We start from the raw sequence: 19,978 nt of genomic DNA, 5'->3' as shown, positions 1-19,978 counted from the left end.
AGGTGGTATTGAATTGGGACTTACCCACTGTTGTGGATTGAATTGTGTCCCCCCAAAATATCTGTCAACTTTGGTAGGTCATGATTCCCAATATTGTATGATTGTCTACCATTTTGTCATCTGATGTGATTTCCCTATGTGTTATAAATCCTATCACTATGAAGTTAATGAGATGGATTAGCAGCAGTTATATTGATGAGATATACAAGATTTGATAGTGTCTTAAGCCAATCTCTTTGATATATAAAAGAGAGAAACAAGCAGAGAGACATGGGGACCTCATACCACCGAGAAGCAAGAGCCAGGAGAATAGCATGTCCTTTGAACCTGGGGCCCTCACGCTCAGAAGCTCTTAATCCGGAGGAAGATTAACAAGGACCTTTCTCCAGACCTGACAGAGAAAGCCTTCCCCTGGAGCTGATGCCCTGAGTTTGGACTTTTAGCCTATTAGACTGTGTGAGAATAAATTTCTCTTTGTTAAAGCCATCCACTTGTGGTATTTCTGTTATAGCAGCATTAGATGACTAAGATACCGACTGAGAGACTGAAAACTTAATTTGACCTTTTAGGCCATTGGTGTTAGATGCTAGGACTTATATCCTAGCACATCAAACCTGGAAGTGCTTTTAGGGTCTCTCTCTCCTAAACTTCTCATTTTACGTATGAGGGGGACAAACTTACCCAAAGTTTTGCTTCACCAGGGCTAGAATTTAGTTTTTCCTGATTCTCATTTACATGTTGTTCCCACTCTGTTGTGGACCCTCACTACCTTAATGCAGCCAGTTTGGATTGTTAGGGTATTTGAGACCCATACAGTGGAGATCAAGAAAGCAGTACACAATGTTGTATTATGGTCACAGAAATTGGTCTGGGCAAAATTGGGGGTATATAAAGTCAGTGTTAGGTGCTACTTCTGAGGAGTTTCGAGTCCAGCTAGAAAGTTTTTGTATAACCAAAAAAACCAAACCCACTGCTGTGGAGTTGATTCCAACTCATAGCGACCCTATAGGACAGAGTAGAACTGCCCCATAGAGTTTCCAAGGAGCACATGGCGGATTTGAACTGCCTACCTCTTGGCTAGCAGCTGTAGCACTTAACCACTACGCCACCAGGGTTTCCAGAAAGCTTTTATATAGGCACAGAAAAAGAAGCCCCAGTAACATCTGTAGAATATGGTAACTAATATCTACACTCTGTACGACTTTCTTGTTACTCTCAGTCCATCGCAAGGAGAAATCTCTGTGTGTTGGGACGTGCAGGGGAAGTTTCTTGAAGGAGACGGGTTAGAGCATTATACTGCATGCCTTACTATTGTTTGATTCAGGCTGGCTGCATTGTGTATTTGGGGCCTTCAGCAGCAGGGTAAATGGCATCTAAAGCTTTTGGGGTTACTTGTGGCTACCTGGAAAGTGCCAAGGGGAAGCTTTCAGGGCACAGAGAATTTGACAAAGCCTTGCCTGTGCTGGCACAACCTGGTAGGGCAGACAAGTCTTGAATAGGGATGGGCATGGCTCTGTCATGCTGTCAGAGTGGAGCATATTTATTTTGTGTGAGAGGCCATGTAAGGAAAAACCTGAAATAAGTCAACAGCACTGTACCTTTTTTTTTTACTCCCTGCCGGGGAGCTTGGAATTGAGAAGGCACAGACTCTAACATCCCTCTATGGGTGGTGGTTGCTTTTCCCACCCAGGTCTCTGGCCCCTGGCCACTTTGCCCACTTCACCTCCCTTTGTTTCCCTCTCTGAATTCTTGGCTCAACCAGGCTTTTTTCTTTGTCCTGGTCCCCAGAACACACTTTATACTGCTTCTCCTTTGCCTTTTGCCTCATGTCATTTTACTCTTCTCCCGGAATGTCCTCCCCTCTCCTCCTTCCTACCCAATCTCTCGGTCTTCTGTGATGTTTTCCCTGACACTAATGTTAGCCATGAGATCCCTCTTATCTCCTATCAAACCCTTCCTGTAGCACTTTCTGTCTGTAACACTCACTATGCACTTCACACTTTGCTTATGCCTCTTATGGCAAGAGGCAGCTTGACTTATCAGGAGCAATGGTTACCGCTGGCTTGAGTCTTTATTGACAGTATGATTACAGTTTCCTCACTTGAGAAAATGGGGTTAAAGGAATTAATGTATGTGAAAGGTTGTATAAATTCTAAAGCTTTTTATTCCCCTCCTTTTTTTCTCCCTGTTGTGGTCAAGAACCATCTCTGTTTTGCTGACCAGAGTATTTATCCTCTGTATCCATCACAGTGCTGGTCAGAGAGTATGTGCTTAATAGATATTTGTTGAATAAATGAATGAATGACAATGAGTTGATCCTTGGATTGAGTAGGCAGGGAGGGGGAGCACCAAGTAAATTGACATCAGTTCCTGTGAAAAGCTTAGACAAGTATGCCCTGGAATTGGGGGTAGAATTCACATGGTGGGTTTTCTGAGGCATTCTTTGTGTACCCTCTTTTCTGCCTGACCTAGCACCTCATCCCTATTTACTGAGCACCTGCCGAGGCTGTGCTCAGTGACAGTTACCAGTCACACGGGGGAAAGGCTTGGCCGTTGGCTCTGGCTGGCAGCTTTTGTTTGCCACAGCAGCGGCTGCCCTGAGCAGGTGGTTGCAGTAGGAGTGGAGTAGGGCTGTGCTTGCAGAGGGCCGGCAGGAGACCTGTGGGCAAGACATCCTTGGGTCCTGCCACTCCTCTGTCTTTGGTTCCACAGCCTAGATGGATTTACCTCAGGCAAAACTTGAGGCAGCAGAATGAACAGAGTGAACTTTAACTGCTTTTCTTAGCCTGGCTTGTGGGTTGGAGGAGGGCGCCTTCTTTCATGGTTCCTGCTTCTGGGCTTTTTTTGCAGCAGGGGATGGGATAGCCCTGTGAAGATCACCGGCTTTTTAAATGTTATCTCTGGTGTTCAGAACTCCCTGGGCTCCAGAGAGCTCCAGCGTGAGCAGACTTCACTCCTGCTTTCCTTCATGGCATTGAGGAGGGAGGGGCTTTCATAGAGGCCAGCATAGGAGTATCATCTGTGCTGTCAGCATGGCCCAGTTAGGACAAACCTATCCCTTTCCTCTGTTAGCCACATTTACACAGCTCCTGGCTGTCTTGTGCTGAGCTCTGGCCTAGGTGATAACCAAAAATGTGACTGGCAGACAGGCAGGCTTTCTAATCTCCTATGCCTCTAATTTTCTCTAGTGTGATTCAGTAGCTCTGCTCTTGTTTGGCCTCTCTGAGTTATCTCAGGCCTCTCAGGAAGCTCTTAGAACTCTCACCACTACAGTGTATGTTAAAACAAATGTGGCCGTCTTTGCCAAGTTCCCAGAGCCAGCTTCTGAAATGTACTCGTGGCCCAGGGAGAGCAGCGTCCTTCAGGTATGATACCTACCCAGGTTAGAAAGCAGTATGTGTCTGTGTGTTTGTTCCTGAGTAGTTGAGGGGTGGGGGGGAGGGGGACTTCTTATTTCCAGAAACTTTTCCTCACAAGGGCAAAGGTTACTAGGACTCACACTTCTTATCTCTGAAGAAATAAATATGTAAGACAACTCTAATGACTTCAGTGATAAGAATGATGATGATATAGCTACTATTTATTGAGCACCTATTGTGTTCTAGGCACAGGGCTAGGTCCTTTATATCTGCACAACAACCCTTAAAGGTAAATATTGTTCTCATTTTACACATGAGGAAACTGTAACTCCAAGAATTTATGTAATTTTTTCAAGGTTACAAAACTTAGATATGGCCGAACTAAGATTTGAACTCAGGTCTTTCTGACCCCAATGCCAGTACAGTTTCTGTTTTTGTGTGATAACTTGTGTGGAGGGAAAGAAACAGCTGCCTGACTTTAGGTAGAAACGTGTGCTTTGATTAAAAATTGTACATCTTATGGGACTATTAGTGGCATTGGTTTGTTTTATCACCTAAGTGGTGTGGAAGAAACTGGAATTTGGAGTTGGGGAGTGGGGGAAAGAAAGAGAGGCTATATTTCACTTGTGAATTCTGAATGAATAATATCACATCGGGAAATGTCTGGCTACAGAGTGGTGTGTGTTCAGCTTGTATCTCCCCAAAATAGCACTCTGGTTGAGCTAGTCTAGATTTAACCCCTGGGATAGGGTCTGTTTCTATTAGTATTCTTTACTTCTTTTTTTTAACATTTACTATGTGTGTTATGGAGCCATGGTAATGCAGCGGTTAAGAGCTTGGCTGCTAACCAAAAGGTCAGCAGTTTGAATCCACCAGCTGCCCCTTGGAAACCCTGTGGGGCAGTTTTACCCTGCCCTGTAGGGTCACTATGAGTTGGAATTGACTTGACAGCAACTTTTTTTTTTTTTTTTTTTTGATTAGTATGTTATGGAGTCCTGGTGGCGAGAGCTATGGTGAGCTATGGCGGCTAACCAGAAGGTCGGCAGTTCAAATCTACCAGCTTCTCCTTGGAAACCCTGTGGGTAGTTTTACTTTGTCCTGTAGAGTCACTGTGAGTTGGAATTGACTTGACGGCAATTTTTTTTTTTTTTTAATGTTTGTTATTTGTCAACCTCTGTCCAGTAGAAGCATTCACTATAGTAGAGGAGTTAAGATGTACACCTACAATTTTTTTTGCACCTATATTTTTATCATAGTAAGAGCTCCTATTTATTGAGCACCTACGGTAAGCCAGAAGCCCTGGTGGTGCAGTGGTTAAGAGCTACAGCTGCTAACCACAAGGTCGGCAGTTTGAATCCAACAGCTATTCCTTGGAAACACTATGGGGCAGCTCTCCTCTGTCCTATAGGGTTGCTATGAGTCGGAATCAACTCAACAGTGATGGGTTTGGTATTTTGGTTTTTACCGTAAGCCAGGACCGTGCTAGATACTTTCACATACATGATTTTATTTAATCCTCAGAACCGGTCTCCCATTTTATAACTTATGTACAAGGCAATCTAGGTTCAGTGCCCTAAAACCCAAAAACCCAGTGCCGTTTCAGTGCTCTATGAATGATAATTGTAGTGCTGTTGGAAGATGGGATCGCCTTCTCCTGGAGAGATTAGGTTTTTTTTGTGGAGGAGGTAGCAACTTTTTGAGTCTTCAGGAGGTGCTTCAGGCAGAAATATAAAGGAGGTTGAAGGACGCATTCCAGTAAGAAGAAATGTTATGAGTAAAGAGTCTTTGACAGACATTGGTTAGTCCAGATTGGCTGGAGAGTAACATCTGTGAAGAAGAATACTATAAAATAAGGCAAAAAAAAAAAAAAAAAAAAAAAAATCAAGGAACGATTACAGAGGGCCTCAAATGTCAGGTTAAAGAGTTTGGACTTTATTCTGCAGGCAGTAAGTAGTCCTTGAAGGTTTTGAGCAGGGGAGAGACATAAGCTGAGTTATGCTTTAGAAAGATTAACGTCACAGAGTATGCAGAATGCGTTGGCAGGGGTGAGGTTGGAGGTAGGGAGCCTAGATAGTAGACTTTGCAATTGTTTATGAGCAGAGGAGGTTACGGTCTCTGTTGTGGAGATGGAATCAATAGGACTTAAGAGTTTGAGTGTGAGGAGGGAAGAAAAGAGTCAAAGGTATAACAATGTTGTAAGGTGGTGCCACTAGCAGAAAATATATGGCAGTTAGAAGGGGGATCAGGGCTAAGAGTTAATGAGTGGAAGGCTAGATGAATTTATTTGAAGTGCTGAGCAAGGGGCCACACTCCACAGCACTCCAGGAACCCAAGAATTCTCTTCCTTCTGTACTCATTTCACCTTCCTTCATTTTACAGATGAGCTTTCTGGGCCCAGCAGAAGTGAAACATTTGCCTAAGGTCATATAACCACTGCATGGTAGAATCCAAGCCTGAGAGTGAATCCAGGTCTCTTGCTTTTTAGCCATTAAGCTTTCTAATGAGACTTCATTTGAGTCTTCGAGACAGATAAACCTGGGTTCATCTCCAGGCTTTGCCATTTTCTATTTATGAAATCTTGAACAGGTTGTTTCTGAGCCGCAGTTTCCACATCTGCAAAAAAAAGAGAGAGTGTTAATTCCTACCTCACGGAAGTTACGTTATTTTGTAAAACTCTTAAGTGCTGTGCCAGCGCGAAGGTATTATTCCAGGAATGATAATTACTGGCCGGTGCCAATATATATAGTGAGTATTTTAGTCAAATAAGAACAGACTCAAACAGTTTTTTGTGGAAGGTCTTCCTTCACTTTGTAGGCTGTTTAGGCTACTGACTCACCTGCGGTCAGGGCTTTCTGGTGTGGGAACATGCCCAAATTTCCCATTGTCACATGTTTCCAATTTTTGAATGGGAAATGAAGTTGTTGAAGGAACATTAAGTGACTGTACACTATCAGCTGCTCCTGTCCTGAGAGAAGATGATTAATATTCCTTTCCCAAAGATATTTTGCCAACCTTCAGGTGGCTCAAGGTGTGGGGCAATTTAGGCTACGCTTACCCTCTGCTAGACTAGATTAAGCCCAGGCTTGAGACAGAGGTAGTAGGGTGCAGCTGCTAGTCAAAGCTAGTGCTTGGAGTCCTCATGTGGTCATCTCTTTGGTTTAGTACACATGTTCCTGAGTCCTCTTGAGAGTGAAACTACGCTGCTCAAATAGGTGTATTGTCAGGTAGCCGGGCTGTGGCCTGTGTCTGTTCTCTGTCATGGGAGCAGGTCTAAACTGGCTGTCTTGTCTGACGTCTGGTCATATACTCTCTGAGAGTAAAGAGGGGAATGGAGGAAGATTTTATGATTAATAAAATAGCTGCTTATTGGTTTGCAGCTTCTGTCTTTAAGTATTTTCTTTCTCCATATTTCCTTTGAAATTTTTTTCTTCTCTCTTCCTAGCTTGGTTCTCTTGAGCCTTTATAGCTGTCTTTATGGCATACCTAGTTTAATAAAAAGAACACCAGATTAGGAATTAGGTGGATATAGTTTAGCTTGGGTTCTGATGCTCTTGGGTTTTCCGGGCCTCAGTTTCCTCATGCCCAGTACTATGGTGAAAACAGAATCTATCTCACAAGGTTTGCTTATGAGATAATATGACAGGCATTTGGTCTTATAAAAATACGAGTAATTTAGTAATTATTAGTTTTTCTCCTCTGACTTGTCTGATGATCTATTCTGTAGAATTCCCTGGTTCATCACCTCTCTTTACTACTCCTTATGTCTCCTAGGTTCTTAGCTCTTTCACTCTTCCTTGTAGCCTTACTTTTTTAACTCTTAATGACAAAAGGAAAAGTGTGGCTACATTGGCATTACACTTGGTACACTCGCAAGAGAGAGGGGCTGAGCCCTTGGGGAAATGTAAAGTTCATTGGCATTTGAGTGCAGCTTCTTGTCATTAACTTGAACAAATCTGTTTAGCCCATTGGGCCTCAGTTTTCATATCTGCCTCTTGGTTTATCATTATAGCTCCATTATTTTGAGTCTCGAAGTTACTTCCATTTCTGAGAGGCCGCCTTTAAAATGCAGGTATTACTGGGTTAAGGTTACTCTTGAACTCAGAATCAACAAATTCCTTTGCTAGCTTTTAGTATGGAGTAGGTTAGGGCATAAGGAACCTTGGTGGTGCCATGGTTAAGTGGTTAAGTGCTTGGCTGCTATCCAAAAGCTCAGCATCTACCAGCCACTCCTCAGGAGAAGGATGTGGCAATGTGCTTCCCTTAAGATTTATAGCTTTGGAAACCCTGTGGGGCAGTTCTACTCTGTCCTATAGGGTCACTATGAGTCTGAATCTACTCCAGGGGCAATGCGTTTGGTTTCAGCCTAGTTAGGTTAGGGCACAGCCGCTGGGAGAATGGGTCGCAGTTGGATTCTGGGGCGAGGGATGGAGCCTGGCAAGAGGGCAGCTCTTTCAGCTCAGTTTAGTGATGCAGGAAGGGTGTCAGGGCCTCAGGGCCCACACCCAGCTGCCTTCCTGAGCTGAGCTTGTGCCTGTACTTTCAGCCAGAAGTCAGAGCCTGGCGAAGCCTGATTCCCCCAAGAATTCAGTGATGAAAATTAGGGCATTTGAGCAAATATAATTGGCTGAGCTGTGTGAAGGGCAGAGGCTTTCCCTGGGGGCTCCTTTTAATCTCCTGTGATTATCGACTTTTAAGTTTGGACTAATTAAAATGTTGTTGGCAGCTGGACTTGATACTTTTGCTAGTACTAGGTCCTGCTCCATCCTCCTGGAGTATCAGAAGTTGGCACAGGCCTGTCTTTCCTGGGGAGTTGAGGAGCTGGTTTCTGTTTCCTCATCTACTAAATGCACTGTGATGATGTAGTATTTATCCAGAATGAGCTGTCACACATCTGGTAGTGGGAGAGATGCAGGCTGAGACGTGAATCCAGATCTGCCTGGAACTGCTATTCTCTAGGCTCAGGAGGTACCCTTTCAACTCTGTCACCTGTTCCACTGCTCTTAAAGGGCCCTTGTTGTGTTGACTGGAAAGTTAATTCCCATTGTCCTGGAGTATCCTTTCCTGGTGTGTTCTCCCGTTCTAACCAGAAAAGGGGTAAAGAAAAGGATATTTATTAAGTCCCACAATGTGCCAGGTACTGGGCTAGTTTTTTTTATACAGCCATCTTTGTGTATGTGTTTGAAGATTTTATTTAATACATACTGAGGAAACTAAGCTGATGTTATAACCAGTTCAAAGGAGAATACAAAGAACAGACACATTTATAGATCAGGAATATAGAGATGAATGTATTCAGGAGGCAAAACTGGTTTTACCATGGCGGTGGGGAGTGAGGGGACGATGGGGGGAGACTTGGCCCTCCAGATGGATTTCATTTTTATGTCTATAGACAAGAAATATTTTGCATTGTTATCAGATGTCTATGATTTGACCAAACCAGTTGCCCTTGAGCCCACTCTGACTCATGGGCATCCATGTATGTACAGCCATCTTTTGTGTTATGCTTTATAATGGCCATTTTACAGATGAGGAAATAGACTCAGAGAAGGAAAATAATTTGTCTGATTATCCTTACAGCCTGTCAGCAACTGAACCAGAATTCAAATCCAGATCTCTCTCAAAGCCTCTGGTTACCTTCCTAAGGTAGCACAAGTAATTTTATGCCCTGCAATCCTCCCTTCTGAGCCTTGCTAAGCTTCTACCTCCAGAAAATCTTCTCTGATTCCTTCAGCCAGAATTACTTTCTTGTCCTGCTTTCCCAGAGCACTCTGCCCTTCTCTCTCTAATCTGGCTGATAACAGAGTCAGTGGGGTCTGGATCTACCTCTTTCATTTGGCTATTCCCACTCCAGCAAAGTGTGTCATTCAGGGTGTATTTGTTAAAGTGAACTGAGTGAAGTTGTAGGGTTGAAAATTCAGGCGTCAGGACAGCCTGGTTAAAGGAACGGCTTTTTGCAGAGTCTTGGCTAGCTCCCTGAACAAAGCCAGGTCTGCTTTTTCCTAGTTTGCCCAGAGTAAACTGTTGTGTGCTGGAAGCAGTAGGACATTCTAGGCAAAGTGTCTTTTGGGCACCCAAGGAGCAGGCATCTCTTCCCTTAGGTTCTTTTCCTTGGCATCCTGCTTTAGAGTTTGTTTCTTTCTTGTTACCTCCTTGCAACCCAGAGAGCTAGGCTGCCTGAAGTGGAGTTGTGGGACAAGCTCTCAGCTTGGCCTTGGTTGCTGGATTATGCCTTTGCCTGTGGGTACTTGGGTTTTTTTTTTTTTTTTTTGCAAAGAGTGTGCCTAGTTATTAACCCTGCATTTGGGGCTTGGGGCTACACTTTTCTACAACTCTGCTGACTGTGTGTCACATTATAGGATAAAGGCTTTCCTGGAGAAGGCAAGCCTATAAAGGCATTTTTGTAAGTTGAATTACCTTTCTCATTGACTTGAAAAAAAAAAAGTGAAAAAAATATTTTAAAGCCTTTTTCTATGCATATATCATATGTGCTTAGTGTTTAACTTTGGAAGTTTGTTCTTTTGGGAATAAATGGCAAATTGGTACATAATGAAATACAGTTAAAATATCTTCAATGGGAAAAATGATAAAATATTAGTAACAATCAAAATAAATCCAACAATAGGGTGAAACACAATGTTTTTGTTTTGTTTTGTTTTGCTACAGTAGGAAATCTGAAATAGCTTAATCAGAGTGAATGAAATGGACAGCAACACCACACCCCTTTTGGCTTCTCTGATTTGGAGAAAAGATTTTGAAATGTTCTTAGGAGAAGGGGAGAAGAATGTATTGTGGGATTAGGGAGAACTGTTCTTTAGCTGAGTTCTACCACTCAATTGTGTCCTTAGGCTAGTAACTGTGCTTTCTGGGTGTCGTTTGTTGCTGGGTGGAAACCCCAGGTTTTGCTCAGCATGACCCATCACAGCCAATAAACAAGACGATGAGGTGGGAGATTAGAAATGTACCTTTATTTCATTGCGCAAGGAAAGGAACAGTTGGAGCTGCTGCCTCTGAGACTGCCCAGCGAGAGCAAGAGGGAAGGTTACTTTTATGGGGTTTACAAGCAGGAAGTTCATACAAGTTATGTCAGCAACATTCTTAATCATACTGTGCAGGTGCGATGGAGTTTACATATAACTTCATGCATCATATGTTCAGAAAATTGCGGCTAAACTCAATCCAGATGTGGGGAAGTTATTATGTATGAGATACTTAATGAGCTAAAAGGTTATCCAGAATGTCAACATGGTGCTTAAGCCAGTTTCCAACGATTTTCTCTAGTTTTGGCCAGCAGTTAAGGAGAGGAGAGCCAGGATATTAATGTAAAACCCTGGGTATGTCAAGCAAGGGAACTAGGATGTTAACGTGAAACTACGGGGAGTGCCAAGCAAGCTGCTTGACGCAGTGGAATTTTCCACAGCCTGGGTATGTCTGTCTTATGTTTCCCTGTTTGTTAAATCAGAATTTTATGAGGATTAAATAATATATGTGAAAATATTTTGTAAACTCTGAAGTACTGTTATTTTCATACTCATTGGGTGGCAGGTGGCACTTTGCTGGCACTTGAGGGAAGCTTTTGGTTTAAGATGTGGCTTGACCTCGGTGGGAAGAAGGGTGCGGGATTGATAAACAGTTGAATGCTGTTTGGGTAGCAGCAGAGAGGAATTCCTCTGAGGTGAAGGAAAGAACCTAGTTCATTCCTTTAGCACATATTTATTGAGTCCTGCCTGATGGGGGAGAAAGAAATGCAGCTATGTACCTGTTAAATTGTGTGGTATGCTAAAATAGGGAGGCAGTTTGGCTTAGAATAACGATCCACAAGGACAGGAGTTTTTGTCTGTTTTATGCACTGCTATATATCCATCCAAGAATAGTACCTAGCACATAGCCACCACCCAGTGCCGTCGAGTCGACATAGTAGACTCTTATTAAATATTTGTTGAAAGAGAGGTTAAGCTTTGGAATCAGGCAGACTGGATTCATAGCTGGGCTTTGTCCTTTACCAGCCCCTTTCCTGAACAAGTCACTTAATCTTTCTGATAGTTCCGTCATTTATAAAATGGGGCTAGGATTAGCTATCAAACATGATTATTGGGGAGATTAAAAAAATTAAAAGTTTACAAGCCTTTGTACAAAGCCTAGAATATAGTAAGTGCTTAATAAAAAGAGAGTTCCCTTCATGGTTTGCAAAGTACGATGGCAACACAGAGGAAGAAGCAGTTAGGTCTGCTGGGGGGAACCTAGAAGATGGTTTCACAGGTTTGATCTGATGATGTCTTCCTAATGTATAAGGTTTTTAAAGGGGGATTACTGATGTTATAGGTCCCTGGGTAGTGCAAACGGTTTGCACTTGGCTACTAACTGAAAGGTTGGCAGTTGTGTTGCTGGGACTCTGGGTTCTGCTTGATACAACTCCTTCCAGGGCCAAAAAGACAGAGACCGAGTTGGGGAGAATGAAAGGCAACTTTATCGGTTGGCCAAGCAAGGAGGCGGACAGGGCTGCGTGCCATCCAAGACTGCGTCGCAGGCAGCGTATTGAGACTGGTTTATATAGGCAGGATCAGTTTCAGAATACAAAATGGTATGCACACAGGTGCAGAGTGTTTTAGAATGAGTAAGCATTTTCCAAAGCCCAGGTTCGATTCCCTGTGCAGGAGGAACTTAGTCATTTTTGTTCATTAGCATGTCAGCAAAATCCACCCGGGGTGGAGAATTTACCATGCATGAAGCAGTTAATGAGCTAAAGGTCATCTGGAATGCCAGGATGGAGGGCAAGACCTCTTTCAGCTGATTCTGGCTACCTGGTGGCTGTTATTCTTTAAGGTGGCTCTAAGGAGGAAAAAGAAAGAACTCTAGGAAATGGACCGGGTGAGGGGCTGTCTTGAGGCTAAGAAAAATGGCTCTATGGTGTTAGCCCTGTCTTCGAAATCTTTCCAGTGGTGCTGCAGAAGAAAGTCCTGGCAGTCTACTTCCATAAGGTTACAGCCATTGAAAACGCTGCGTGTCATGAGGTTGCTGTGAGTCAGAATCGACAACAGTGGTTTCTTTTAACTGATGTTAGTTCCTTACAATAGGAGCTCCCTGGGGTTAAGCAAGGGTTTCGGAATTGGTATGCTTTGATTCCCTGCCTTTCCCTGGTCTCCATGGGAGGACTGGTTCTTGTTTCTTCAGGCAAGGTAATATTTGCATTGCAGGTTTATGCAGAGTTTGTTCTCAATTTATGCAGCTAGTGTCTGGGCTCAGCTGGTTTGAATTGGGCTTTTATAGCCAGCTATTACGCCCGCCCCCCCGCCCAATAATTGTTAGTTATAGCTTTGAAAAACGTGTACTAGCTTGACTCTGGTTCTGGATCAGTTGTAAATTCTCACAGAAGGTAAAGCAGAGCGTGTTTGCTTGGGTTAATCAGGCATTTATGAGTTGACCTTTACTTGTGAAAACCTAATTTTTCCCTCATGCCTGACTAACTCTAGCAGGCTGAGGGCCTTGTTTCCAGGCATTCCTGGAACTGTTGGGTGTTCCAGCAAGTTTGCCTGCCCTTGTCCTGTGTGCACAAGGACCATGGGATTTATCCGCCCTTCAGCAAGGGTGCCCAGCGTCTCTTCCTTTTATCCAGTGGTTTTAGGGCCTTGGGGATACTACTCTACTTTCTCTGATCAGCATTTCTGACTTCTGAGCTTTTTCTTCTGGTTTTCTTGGGAGGATGAATAAGAGGGAGGAACTGCCTGGTTGTGATGTAGAAAGGGCTTCTTGCTTGTGAATTGAAGCCATTTGGCAAGAAGAAGGTAAAGAACAACTTCCTGCATGGGAGCGGTCAGGGATTTGGTAAATTAGAGTTGGTTTGAAGGTTAAGGGGTCCTGTGCCTCTAGGAGTGGAGTCAGTAAGTTCACTGGCCATGTCCTGAGTGCCCTCCTTTGCCACAGAAACAAACAAAAAAAACCCCAAAAACAAACCCATTGCCGTTGAATCGATTCTGACTCATAGTGGCCCTATAGGACAGAGTAGAACTGCCCTATAGGGTTTCGAAGGAGTGGCTGGTAGATTCAAACTACTGACCTTTTGGTTAGCAGCCATAGCTCTTAACCACTATGCCACCAGGGTTTCCATTGCCACAGAGGATGTCTCAAATATGAGCTGGGGGAAGGGAAAAGGGGAGAGTTAAGAAAAAAAGAGATGGAAGAAAAGGGAATTTTGCTGAGCTGTTGCTCTATGCTAGGTGCTTTACACTATTTTCTTTAATCCTCAGAACAACCTGTTGAGGTGGCTGTTTTGCAGATTTGTTTAGCCCTGTTTTGCAGATGATGAAACAATACCCATCGCTGTCACGTTGATTCTGACTCATAGCAACCCTATAGGACAGAGTAGAACTGCTCCTACAGTTTCCAAGGCTATAAATCTTTTACAGAAGCAGACCACCACATCCTTCTCCTTCGGAGTGGCTGGTGGATTTGAACCGCTGATGTTTGGTTAACAGCTGAGCTCTTAACCACTTCGATGCCAGGGCTCCTCATTATAATAATAATTACCATTTATTGTATGTCTGGTGAAAGCACATGCCAGTTTTTTTAATGTGCTTTTTATAATTTAGTACTCACCGTAATTCTATGAAGGATTATTATTACTTAAGGATTGCAAATGAGGAAACTAGGAATTAGAGAGCTTTGGTTTCTTGCTGAAGGTCACTCATCTAGAAAGTGGCAACGCAGGGATTTGAACCCAGGTCTATCTGGTTACAAAGCTTGTTCCCTTGATGTCCATGTCACTCTGCAAATGGAAGAGCTGGGATTCAAACACAGTCATTAGAGCAGAGGTTGTGTCTTTTTTTTTTTTGGTGAAGAAACAACAAAACATACACCCACTCAACAATTTCTACATATACAGTTCAATGGTATTGGTTACATTCTTCACATTGTGTCACCATTCTCATTGTAGCTACCCATTTACCATCATTAACTTTTACTCTCTATGCCCCTTAAAATTCTTCTTTGTGCTTTACAATAGAAGGTCTGGACAGACCTGGAGAAAAATGTAGAACAAAATTCTAACTCACAATAAAAGACCACACTTAGTGGCCTGACAGAGACTGGAGAAACCCCAAGAGTATGGCCCCCGGACACGCTTTTAGCTCAGTAATGAAGTCACTCCTAAGGTTCACACTTCATCTAAAGATTAGACAGGCCCATAAAACAAAACGAGGCTAAAGGGGCAAAACAGCCCAGGGGCAATGACTAGAAGGCAGGAGGGGACAGGAAAGCAGGTAACAGGGAACCCAAGGTCTAGAACTGAGAGTGTTGACATACTGTGGGGTAGTTAACCAGTGTCGTAAAACAATATATGTACTAATTGTTTAACGAGAAGCTAGTTTGTTCTGTAAACTTTCATCTAAAGTACAATAAAAAAAAATTCTCTGCTTTAGAGTTACTTTTGTCAATTTGATCTCATATAAATACTTCTTTAAGAGTGTGATGATCAAGGCTGATATTCTGTATTAATTGAATTAAACTATTGTTTAGTTTAAAGATGACTTTGTGGCATACTTTTGGTTCAAGGTTATTTCAGGACAGTAGATTCAGGGGTTCTCCAGTCTCAGTGGATCCAGTAAGTCTGATTTCCCTAAGAATTTTTTTTTTTTTTATTGTGCTTTAGGTGAAAGTTTACAGTTCAAGTTAGTTTCTCATATAAAAATTTATACACACATTGTTACATGACCCTAGCTGCTACCCCTGTTATGTGACCACACATTCCTCCTTTCCATCCCAGATTTCCCACATCCATTCAACCAGCTCCTATTCTGTTCTGCCTTCTCATTTTGCCTCTGGACAGGAGCTTCCCATTTAGTCTTGTGTATCTAATTGAACTAAGAAGCACATTCTTCATGAGTATCATTTTATGTTTTATAGTCCAGTCTATGTCTGAAGAGTCGGCTTCGGGAATGGTTTTAGCTCTGGTTTAACAGAGAGTCCGGGGGCCATGTCTTCTGGGGTTCCTCCAGTCTCAGTCAGACCATTAAGTCTGGTCTTTTTATGTGAATTTGCGTTCTGCATCCCACTTTTCTGCTGCTCTGTCAGGGACTGTCTGTTGTGTTCCCTGTCAGGGTGCTCATTGGTGGTAGCTGGGCACCATCTAGTTCTTCTGGTCTCAGGCTAATGGAGTCTCTGGTTTATGTGGCCCTTTTTGTCTCTTGGGCTCATATTTTACTTGTGTCTTTGGTATTCTTCTTCCTCCTTTGCTCCACGTGGGTTGGGATCGATTGATGCATCTTAGATGGCCACTTGCTGGCTTTTAAGACCCCAGACGCCACTCACCAAAGTAGGCTGCAGAATATTTTCTTAATAAACTTTGTTATGCCAGTTGACCTAGATGTCCCCTGAAACTATGGTTCCCAGACCCCTGCTCCTGCTACATTGTCCATCGAAGTATTTGGCTGTGTTCAGGAAAATTCTTAGCTTTTAGTTTAGTCCAGTCGTGCTGACTTCCCCTGTATTGTGTGTTGTCCTTCCCTTCACCTAAGACAATTCTTGTCTATTTTCTAGTTAGTGAATTCCTCTCTCCTTCCCTCCCCACCCTCATAACCATCAAAAAATGTTTTCTTCTGTGTTTAAACTGTTGATTGAGTTCTTATAATAGTGGTCTCATACACTATTTGTCCTTTTGCAACTGACTAATTTCAGCATAATGCGTTCCAGATTCATCCATGTTGTGAGATGTTTCATGGATTCATCATTGTTATTTATTGTTGTGTAATATTCCATAGTGTGTATATGCCATAATTTGTTTATCCATTCATCTGTTGATGGGCATCTAGGTTGTTTCCATCTTTTTGTTATTGTGAACAGTGCTGCAGCAAACATGGGTTTGCATATTCGTGTGATGGCACTTCTCTAGGATATATTCCAAGGAGTGGGATTGCTGGATCATATGGTACTTCTATTTCTTTTTAAGGAAGTGCCAAATCAATTTCCAAAGTGGTTATACCAGTGGTTTCCATAAGAATTTGATGTTCTGTTCCATGTTTTTCCTACTTTTGATCATAATCCATCTATTGAGTCCTAAATTAAAACGTTCAGTTGGTTGCTGGATACTAACCATTTTTTTCTGGTCTCATGGCAAAGGAGGTAGTAGTTCCTGGAGACAGTTAGACCTGCAGTCCATTTCCTTCTCCGATTCCTGGGTCTCTTTCCTCTGCTGCTCCAGGAGAATAAAGACCAATTGTATCTTGAGTGTCCTCTCGCAAGCTTTTAAGACCTCAGGTGCTACTCATCGAACTAGGAGCTAGAGCAAAAACTCTCAAAAACAGTATTAGGTCAATTAACTGCATAGACCCACATAGCCATGACCCTGAACAGGGGTTGTGTCTTATTCATCTCTGTATCCCCAAAGCCTATGACAGTGCCTATAAATGTCAATAAATGTTTACTGTGAAATCCAGAGCTGTTCTCCCCATAGCTCATGCTGCAGTGGCTCTCTGTTGCCAACTGCATCCTGCTCATCTTCCCTCCACAGTCTGGCCTGACCCTATCTACCCGTTGTGACTTTCTGGACCCCCCACCATGCAGCATCTGATCCAGGAGTGTTACTCTCCTGCTTCTTCATCCCTCTTTTCCCTGGCTACATACTTTCACTCCCACCGTTGCTCTCCATCACCCTCCGATCGTGTCTGTCCTTTTCTCTGCCTAATTTGAGAGACATTCCTTTTCTATAATTTTTTTAGTCTGTACCATATAATTTGACACCTAGTTATCTACTGTTTCACCTCCTAATGGTTCCATGGACAGTAACCTTCTCCCCAGTCAGCTGATGGTAGTCATATCATAATAACCCCTCAGATTGGTTTGTGCCCTGCACTTCACAAAGCACTTTCCTATTCAGGACCTGTCCTTTTGCCTATCATGCCCACAGCAACCCTGTGAGGTATGACGGGAGGGGATTATCTTCATATTATAGCAGAGAAAACTAGTGCAAAGAAAGCAGACAATTTCCAAAGGTCATATAGCTAATCAGGGGCAGGTCTGAGACTAGATCTTAAGTCTCCTGCTTTCCAGCTTAGTGTTTCCTCTGCCATGCCTTCCACATGCTTCTCCCTGCCATTTCCCCTCTGTGCCTTCAGGGGCCATCCATGGCACAACTTCTACCTTGTGGGCTTTTACAAGATTTGGTTGTTGACTCAGGAGTGGTGGAGTGACCCAGATAACAATTTCAGATACCTCTCTGTGATGTCAGTGCTCTGGTTGCTTTTGCTTGAGAGAGGTTCTGTCCCTGTGGCTACTAGGATTAATGTTAAATTAAGAAAAAAAAGCACTGGTTTATTCTGAATGGTCAGAGCATTCTCTCACGGAGATCCAGGAAATAGTTGGGGCAGGACGCATGTGGTATGAGTCAGTTTCGTGTTATAATGGCATGAGCTTTGGAAGAAGGCAGATCGGGGTTTAAAATCTGGATTTATTGTTATTAGCCTCATGACCCTGAGTAAATCATTAATTTCTCTGACCCTTAGGGCTATTGTGGAAGGTACTTGAGGGTCATGTTGTTGTTGTTAGGTGCTGTCAGGTCGGATCCAACTCATAGCAACCCTGTGTACAACAGAACAAAACACTGCCTGGTCCTGCACCATCCTTGCAATTGTTGCTATGTTTGAGCCCATTGTTGCAGCCACTGTGTCAGTCCATCTCGTTGAGGGTCTTCTTCTTCTTCGCTGACCTTCTGCCTTACCAAGCTCGATGTATCTCTCCGGGAGCTGGTGCCTCCTGATGTACAGAGTAAGCGAGATAAAGCCTCACCATCCTCCCTTCCAAGGAGCACTCTGGCTGTACTTCTTCCAAGATAGATTTGTTTGTTCTTCTGGCAGTCCATGGTGTATTCAATATTCTTTGCCAACACCATAATTCAAAGGCATTCTTCTTTGGTCTTCCTTATTCATTGTCCAGCTTTGGCATGCATATGAGGCAATTGAAACTATCATGGCTTGGGTCAGGTGCATCTTAGTCCTGAAAGTGACATCTTTGCTTTTTAACACTTTAAAGAGGCCGTTTGCAGCAAATTTGCCTAAAGCAATATGTCGTTTGATTTCTTTTTTCCCCATTTTTTAAAATTGTACTTTAGATGAAGGTTGACAGAGTAAACTAGCTTCTCATTAAGCAATTAATATACACATTGTTTTGTGACATGGTTGCCAACCCCACGACATGTCAACACTCCAGTTCTTGACCTTAGGTTCCCCATTACCAGTTTTCCTGACTCCTCCTGCCTGCTTGTCCTTGCCCCTGGGCTGGTGTGTCCCTTTAGTCTCATTTGGTTTAATGGGCCTGTCTAATCTTTGGCTGAAAGGTGAACCTCAGGACTGATTTCTTGACTGCTGCTTCCTTGGGTGTTGATTGTGGATCCAAGTAAAATGAAATCCTTTACAACTTCTATATTTTCTTTTTTTATCATGATGTTACTTATTGTCCAGTTGTGAAGATTTTTGTTTTCTTTATGTTGAGGTAGAATCCACACTGAAGGCTGTAGTCTTTGATCTTAAAAAGGGAAGTATTTGTGGGTGATTTTTACTGTTAATACTACTATAAGTGTAGGGCACCTGAGGGGCATAAGGTGCCTGGGGAGGTTGTGCCAGTGACCATTGAAGGTTGGTCCTTGTGACTTGAGTTCCAAGCATCAGTGATGGCAATACTACACTGGAGTCTGCTGGCTGTTAGGGGCTGAGCTTGAATGCTGTGCCCAGAGTCTCTAGTCTCCAGATCTCATTGCCTCCTGAAGGCAATGAAAATAGTGCGTGGATAGCTGGGGGTGGTGGTTTCAGTGTCAAACATTGGGAGTAAAATTCCTGTTGTTTTTCTGCAAGACTTTGGCATTAGAATTGTTGCTTCTGGAAAGTCAAGAACCCAGTTGTTATTGTGAAATTTCAGTTATTTCTGAAACCAGATATTGCTCTAAAGCTGTTTGTTAAATACTTTTTTACTCTTCTTGAACCCCTATGTCTCTCCAAAAGAAAAATAGATCAGATTCAGACCATTGTATGATGGTGGTGTCTTTGGTCTCCCTGGCCATCTAGCCTCCAGCTTCCTTCTGAGAGTTACCACCACTTCAAACGTCTGCTTCAGGAGAGGTCATTCAGCCCTTCTCTGCCTATTCCCCACTCATGACCAGCTCTATGTTATAGGGGAAACAGGACCAGAACACATGGGGCGTGCTTTCTCACTGGGGACTTTTGACTGCCTGACATATAAGAAATGATAAGAAAATGAGAGAAAGGGAGCATAACTCAATGCTAAAATGGCAGGTTTGGATGGCTGTGGGATGGGAGGACAGAGTTCCTGGAGGAAGAGAGACTCAAGCAGGGGCAGCAGCTGGAGGTGGAAGTTTTAGTGGCTTTTGAATTTTCCTTTTAGAGTTTAGTGCTATGGCGGTATTCTTTTTTAAGAACATAATTTTGGGACAAACCTTCCTTGGCTTAAAAATCACTCATTAGTCTTTAAATATACTTAGTTCTTTTATTTCTCTGAGTCTGTGTAATGGAACACTTTTTTTATTGTCTGCCCCAAACCACTAGGTTGTGCTTCTAGAGTCATATATGCTTGCGTCTAGCATATGGCCTGGCATATAGTGGATGTTAATAAACACTGAATGA

The 19,978-nt window shown here is 43.0% G+C and overlaps 1 protein-coding gene across 3 annotated transcripts in view; it reads left to right on the top strand.

Annotated features, from left to right (window-relative positions):
- Nucleotides 1-19,978, top strand: part of STIM1 (stromal interaction molecule 1) — a 212,186-nt gene that overhangs the window by 9,313 nt on the left and 182,895 nt on the right. Inside the window, exon 2 of one of the 3 annotated variants that reach the window (XM_064288597.1) lies at nt 4,341-4,437. The exons of the other annotated variants lie outside the window; for them this stretch is intronic. The gene's annotated coding sequence lies outside the window, so the exon portion shown is untranslated. The remainder of the gene's footprint in view (nt 1-4,340; nt 4,438-19,978) is intronic. 3 annotated transcript variants of the gene reach the window in all.

Source organism: Loxodonta africana, chromosome 7 (genome assembly GCF_030014295.1).
Source record: "Loxodonta africana isolate mLoxAfr1 chromosome 7, mLoxAfr1.hap2, whole genome shotgun sequence".
NCBI classification, from domain to species: Eukaryota; Metazoa; Chordata; class Mammalia; order Proboscidea; family Elephantidae; genus Loxodonta; species Loxodonta africana.
This window is presented reverse-complemented; position numbering and strand designations above follow the sequence as displayed.